The sequence below is a fragment of the Nicotiana sylvestris genome, chromosome 2, assembly GCF_000393655.2.
Source record: "Nicotiana sylvestris chromosome 2, ASM39365v2, whole genome shotgun sequence".
NCBI classification, from domain to species: domain Eukaryota; kingdom Viridiplantae; phylum Streptophyta; class Magnoliopsida; order Solanales; family Solanaceae; genus Nicotiana; species Nicotiana sylvestris.
Genome location: NC_091058.1, coordinates 100,658,355 through 100,665,494, shown reverse-complemented (window position 1 = coordinate 100,665,494; position 7,140 = coordinate 100,658,355).

Below are 7,140 nucleotides of genomic sequence, written 5' to 3'. Positions count from 1 at the left end.
GTTATTTATAGAGAGTCCTTCCATTGTTTTTCAAGAAGTCAAGTTCTACTTTGTATTACGTGCTGCAGTTAAAGATTATGCTAAACCGTGTGGACAAAATCGAATTTGACATTTGAGACACTAATTAAATACTAATCAGGTTGCGTGAGAACAACTATTAGTTTGGCAATTGAGATACTAAACAGTTGAGGTAGTTTCTTGGATAATCACTCAATTTATGAAAATAACAAACCAAAGTCACTTTTTTTTATAATAGGGTGATCAAATTATTAATTTTTTATTTAGAAAATAAAATTTGATGCCGGGGTCTATTTGGAAACAGTCTCTCTATCCTAGGGTAGGGGTAAGGTCTGCGTACACACTACCCTCCCCAGATCCCACTAAGTGGGATTATACTGGGTTGTTGTTGTTGTTGTTGTATTTAGAAAATAAAATTTGACATACTATGTCATGTTAAAAATTTATTTTTTAATAATAAAATCCATTTTACTCATGTTTTTTATATCCATTTAATCATCCGATTAAAAAAGGATCTAGTATCAAATAAATGAAAACCCATTATAACTGAAATTTCATTGTCTACGCTAAAAGACGGTTTATAATACTCCCTATGTTCCAATTTATGTGAACCTATTTGACTGGACACGGAGTTTAAGAAAAAAATGAAGATTTTTGGAATTTGTGGTCCTAAACAAGTCCAAATGGGGCCCAGAGTATTTGTGTGGTTATAAAAGCTTCTCATTAAGGGTATAGTTGTAACTTTAAGCTAAATTGTTACCAAATTTAGAAAGGGTTAATTCTTTTTGGAACAGACCAAAAAGGAAATAAGTTCACATAAACTGGAACAGATGGAGTATTAATAATGTTAAGTCATCATTGCCTTATTGTTCTTGGCACGGCAAAAGGTTGACTAAAAACACAATATATGTAAGCTCGGTTGTTTCGGCATTTTATAATATAATTTATAAGAATGAGAAAGGGAAGTTCACCAATCTAATTTTTTTAAAAATGATGCTACAATAATTGCAAAAGAATGTAAGGGTGGAAAAGAATTGTGCCAACATCATGATTTCTCCTCTTTGAATCGGTTACTCATTTTGAATAAATAAACTAACAAAAGAAGACTCGAATGAAGTTTTCAAAGCACCACAATCTAAAACTGTCAAAAGAAATTGAACATCATTGTTACAACTGTTTATTTTTGAATTTTACAATCATAGATGTCGTCACATGAAAATAGGTATTCCTTTCCACCCTTACTTTCTTTGTGAATTTGGTGTAGCATCATTTCCAATTTAAGGGACTAGAATGACTTCTCGTAGGTTCATTTAGCATTTTATAACTTGTGGATGCAGGCGTTTCTGACGCCGAAGAGTTCGGAAAAGATTTGGAATACTATTTTCCATTTGGAAGGTTAAAAAGTTAAAATAGCAACCTTACCCTTCGATTTAAGTAATATAGATTTGGTTCATATTTTGAAGCTACAAAGAAGTTTATATGATGTATTTAAACTTGAACATGATCCAGGATACAGATTAGGTCCTGAGGGGCTCATGGCATTTCGACAATTGCATAAAAACTGAAACTTTTTGAATTCTTAACTTTGACTTGAGTTTTTATTTTTGCTTGTTGTACTTTGCTTCGTACTTTAAGCCATTGAATAGGTCGGTATAAGGTATTTGGACTTATTAGGATGATTTTGACTTGAGTTTTTATTTTTGCTTGTTGTACTTTGCTTGGTGCTTGGAGCCATTGACTAGGTTCGGATAAGGTATTTGGATTTATTGGAATAATTTAAAAGGATTCCGAGGGGCTCAAGTGAATTTCTACGCATTCGAGAAATTTTATACACTATACAGGAATAGAAGAAAAGGTTGCAGCAGAATTGCACCGACCTGCCACATGACCTATGGCACAGATACCGCCACGGATCCGTTCAATGATTTCTGGCATGGGTATAAATATCCCCATTTTGTTTTGTGAGATCATTTAGCCATTTTGGAGCTAAGTAGCTCGAATTGATGCGGTTTTTGAAAAGAGTTTCACTTACATCTTGAGCGTATGTGATATTAATTGGTTTTGATTATATATCATGAAAATTCATGGATTTTAATACATAAAATAAGAAATCAAAAGGTTAAATTTGGCGGTGTTTTACCTAAGATATGTAATGCCACGCTGGTTGTTTTAAGTATTAGAGTCTTATTTTCCTATTTGATACTTTTTGTGTCATGAGCCAGTTCTCGTCATAGGTCGTAATGACGCCCATCGTCACTGTTAGGATAGCCTACCGTGGACTAATCCATTTAATTATACATTTTTATTTCTTTTAAAATTATGAATTTATTATTGAAGAGACTAAGTATAGAAAGTCATGGTGATATAAAGCATAAGTGAAACATAAGAGTGAAATGGTGATATTAACAGACAAATTATAAATATCTACTAAAAATTCTCAAAACTCAGTGTCACAAGTGCATGAGCAATCTAGTAGAATATAAAAAAGCAATGCAAATACTGTCTGAAATAAAATAGACATAAATAGTAAATAGACATGAAATACACTGTCTCGAAGAGGTAATGACGAGGAGTCGATATCAACACTTACTAAAGGTCAATAAATAAAGAGCATGAATCGTAAAATAGACATGAAATACAATAGTAACGACGGAATAAGAACCAATAAATAATGTGATCTTTGAATAAAATATCAATTTAAAATCCCCAAATATCACATGCTATTTTGTAATGACCGGACCGGTCGTTTAGAGCTTTAGTGTTCCGTTCGGTTGTTTAAGACTTTGAGTAGCTTTATATTATGTATTTTGACTTGTGTGAATAGTTGGTTTCAATTTTCGAGGAGTTCGGGTTTGATTTCGAAGAATGATTCTCGTCTTAGAAGCTTAAGTTGGAAGAGTTGATCAGGGATTGACTTTTGGGTAAACGGACTCGCTATCGGATTTTGATTATTGCAATAGGTCCGTATGATGATTTTGGACTTGTACATATGTTTGGATTTGGTTTCGGAGGTTCCTAGAAAAATTTGACACTCTATGCCGAAAGTTATGAGTTCATGAGTTTGGCCGAGAGTTGACTTTGATGTTGTTGGACTCCAATTGCTGTTTCGAGACTTTGGGTAGATTTATATAGTTGAATTGAAATTCTATGCAATGTTTAAAAGTAATCTGAAGTGTTTAATTGTGATTCATACACTCTTTTGAAAGAATGAAGATCTAACAACTTAAGAGAAATTCTATTCGATTTGAGCCTTGATTCTTTGTTGTGATATATCAGTGGGCGTTTTGAGGCTTTGGGTCTGTTTGGATGATGTATTTGTACTTGTTGGTATGATTGGATGGGGTCCTGAGGGGCTCGGGTGTGTTTTGGATCATTGGTTGAGAAACTAGTTAAGGCTTTAAAGTTTGACATGGAATATATCGGGTCAAGATGACTTCTTTTCGGTATTTTGAATACATGAGCAAGTTTGTAGCACATTTTATGATTGAAGTGCATATATGGTTTGTGTCCGAAAGGTTCCGAATGAGCTTTGGGTGCTAAAACGAAGATTTTCTTATTGGTAGTTTTTTTAGTGTAAGTAATTACGAAAATGCCATTTATGTGCTTGAAATTTTAAGATTTTTTTTTAAAACATCAAAACATTATATCTCCCTTATTTTACAGCAAAATTGGGTGATTCAAGAGGCTATCTTATGTGTAATCTCACAAGGATCATGTTAGAATTATCCAACGTGAGTTTCGGGATCATCAAGGACCTGATTCGAGTTGGGATAACTAATGCATTTTTTTATTATTTTAAAATTTAGTTACTTTTTCTCACAAGGTTTTGAAGTTCGGGTTTGAGTGATTTTGTAGGGAAATTTTTATTTTTTAGATTAAGGTAAGTATTTTTTACTCATATTTGTTATTATTTCATAATTTCGACCTCGATTTTAGTGTTTGATTAATGATTTGAATTGGAGAAATTAGGGATTTTAGTAAAAACTTTCTAAAACATAGATTGATGATTTGAAGGTCGATTTAAGGTCGTAATTAAATAATTTTGTTATAGCTAAACTCGTATCTGAATGAGTCTTCAGAATTTGTGAGTTTTATCGGACCAGGCATCGAAAAACTTTGAGATCACCGAGTTTCTCGAGAATCGAGGGTTTAAGAGCCTAGAGGTGCGGGCCCGGAGTTGAATTTTTTGGTTGACTTTTTGATTTTAGTTAAAAATCAAATCTTTATTATCCGAAATTATTTTATATGGCTTTTATTTATGATATTACGTTATTTTGGCAAGATTCGAGCCGTCCGGAAGTGGTGTGTATACGGGCTTATATGTGAACAATTGACCGGTTTAGATTCTCAAGATACTTATATAAAATTAATTGAAGTTGCTATTATATGTCCTAACTTTCCCTGTCAAGTTTATTCTTACATGCCTTGGCTAAAGTGGCTGCTAAATGTTCTATTTTTTATTTGTCGAGTTTACTCTTATATGCATTTAGTGGTAGTTGTTATTGCATGCTATTTCATCCATTGATAAGTTATTCTCATGCATTTATTTGTAGTTGCTAGTTCGTGTTATCTCTTTCCTTGTAGAGCCTAAGGTATGCATTTGATTTGAAGTTGTCATTTCATGGAAATACCTTCATTGTTGAGTTATTGAAGTTGTGGTTGTTGAAAGCTATTAACCCGGTTGTGGTTGAAACTGTTGGTTAATGGAATATCTCACCTTGTTGAGTTATTTCTCATTCATTTTGTTATTATTGACATTCTGTACACATTAGGGTTGATCTCTTGGCTATGTGTTGTGGTAACATTGTTATTGTTGATTTGGTAATATTGTGGCATATGTGCACAGATGGTGCAAGTTGATTATTGTGTTGTAATATTGATGTGCATGCGGCAGTGTAAGGATAGGGGTTGATGTGCATGCACCGAGATAAGGTGATATTTATACGTGTGTTTCTTGTAAGGAAATTACTTGAATCTACGCGGTGAGATAAGGGGGCTAAAGCGCTTGAAATTATTACAGGAAAAATATTTTAAAAAATATATGTAAGGCTCACACGGCTATATAAGGAAGATTGTGATTGTGATTTATGAAATGTGAACATATGATGCGGTGCCTCGATCTGATTTTTTTGTTCATTCTACATTTGAAAGGCTTGCTGAATTGAACGATTATTATTTTTTCATAAATTATCTCACTTGTATTTTGATTGTATTTGGTTATTTGTTGTTATTTTTGTGTGAGAACAACTTTGACTTCTTATGTGAGTCATGCATTCCACGTGATTGTCTGTGTTGCTTTAATGTACCAACCTGTGCCTTTGTGTTTCTTGGTGAATTGAGTTTCAAGATGAATTTATTTGCATGGAGTCATTATCTCATACTCTGTTGAGTTATTAGTAACATAACACTAGGGCGGCGCGGGGCGCGGGTCGCGGCGCGCCTGTGCAAATTCCTGTAGTCTGTCAGAAATCAACTCTCTGAACTTCCCCACTAATGCCCCTCATGGCGCGTCGCCCCATGTGGAGCGCATGCGCAAATTTTACATAGTAATTGTCCTATTTCGCGTAGGAAAAAACATTTTCATTTGGGTCAGACCCTATTTGGTATATATAAATAGAAAAATGTTGTTTTTGGGACTTTTGACACATCTTAGATTTAAGTAAGCCAAGGAGGAGGCAGAGAAGCAAAAGCTCAAGGATTTCATCATTCAATCCTCACTCAAGACAAGGGTTTGGATTATTATATGTTTTCCTTTAACTTAAACATTGTTATGTTGAATTACTCCATATCCATGGAGTAGTTCTCTTTAGGGTTTGATGGATTTGGTGTATTGATACTTGTTTATGGATAATTAACTCTAATTTTATGTATTGAATCATTTTGGATGTTTTAACTACATTAATATTCACTTGTTCATGTAATCGAGAGAGGCATAACTTGCGATATTGTTGCATTATATTTTCTTGGTTGAAGTCATTAATTTTTCTTAGTAATCGGAAGAGGCTAGTTGAATTGTTGATTAAACTTAATTAGGCGGATAATCGAGAGAGGTTCTCCTACAGAACAATCCATTACGAATTCTTGCACATCTTCATGCGCTTAAAATTTGTTCATCTTGTAAGGTTGAGACTTAATCGAGAGAGGAATTTCTACTAAACAATTGAACTAATAACAAAGTGAATTCGAGAGACTCACTTAAACATTAGAATTGAATTATCTAGAGTTAAATCCCAAACATTTATCATGCACCTATCCTATCAACCCTATTTTCTCCCATTTTATAACTTCATTTGCTTAGTATTGTCATTGGTCGATAGTTTAGACTCTTAGTTAACTTTAGTTTAAATTACATAAATCTCCATTATTGATCATCCTGGATAGCAATGCAGCTACAAACTACGATAATACTATTTGACTCTAATCCCTATAGATACGATATTATAATTTACTATTTTCGACTAGCGAGCATATTTGAGTGTGTGTTTCAAGCTCGTCAAATTTTTGTGAGGAAGACTTTCGAGCTCCCTTGTTGTACCACATAATAAACCTGCAGGTGAACTTGTAGGGGTAGGTAATTCCACATTCTAAATTTGTTTCCCTTCAGCTTCGTTATCCCTTTTTTGCCACATAAAAATGATGTTGGTGGCAATATAAATGGAGGCAAAAACCAAGAACATGTCCCAAATGATTTTTGCGCTATAGTGATAGAGCCTGCCATCGCATTCAATTGGGTAGTGATGCGACCAAAACACTCACGCAAGTGCATGCGATCGTCAAGTAATATTATAAGTAAAGTATCATTCCCACGAGGAATTATGATCAACTTATCGACTGATGCAAACTCAAACAATTATCAATTCAAGCTAATTCATCACAAAATACATAAATAACAAATTTCTAATTTAAATAGTAATCACACAATAATACAACGCAAAGTTTACTATACCACTTATGCAATTTTCTTTTAACAATTAATAAAAAAGATATTCCAGGGTCATGGGCTTGCTAGAGATCGTGCTACGCTTTTAGCTTAAGAATGATTTATTGAATTATCTGGGTTATTGATTATAGGGTTAATAATACCCATAAGAATCTGTCGAATTCTTATACGCCTATTCAATT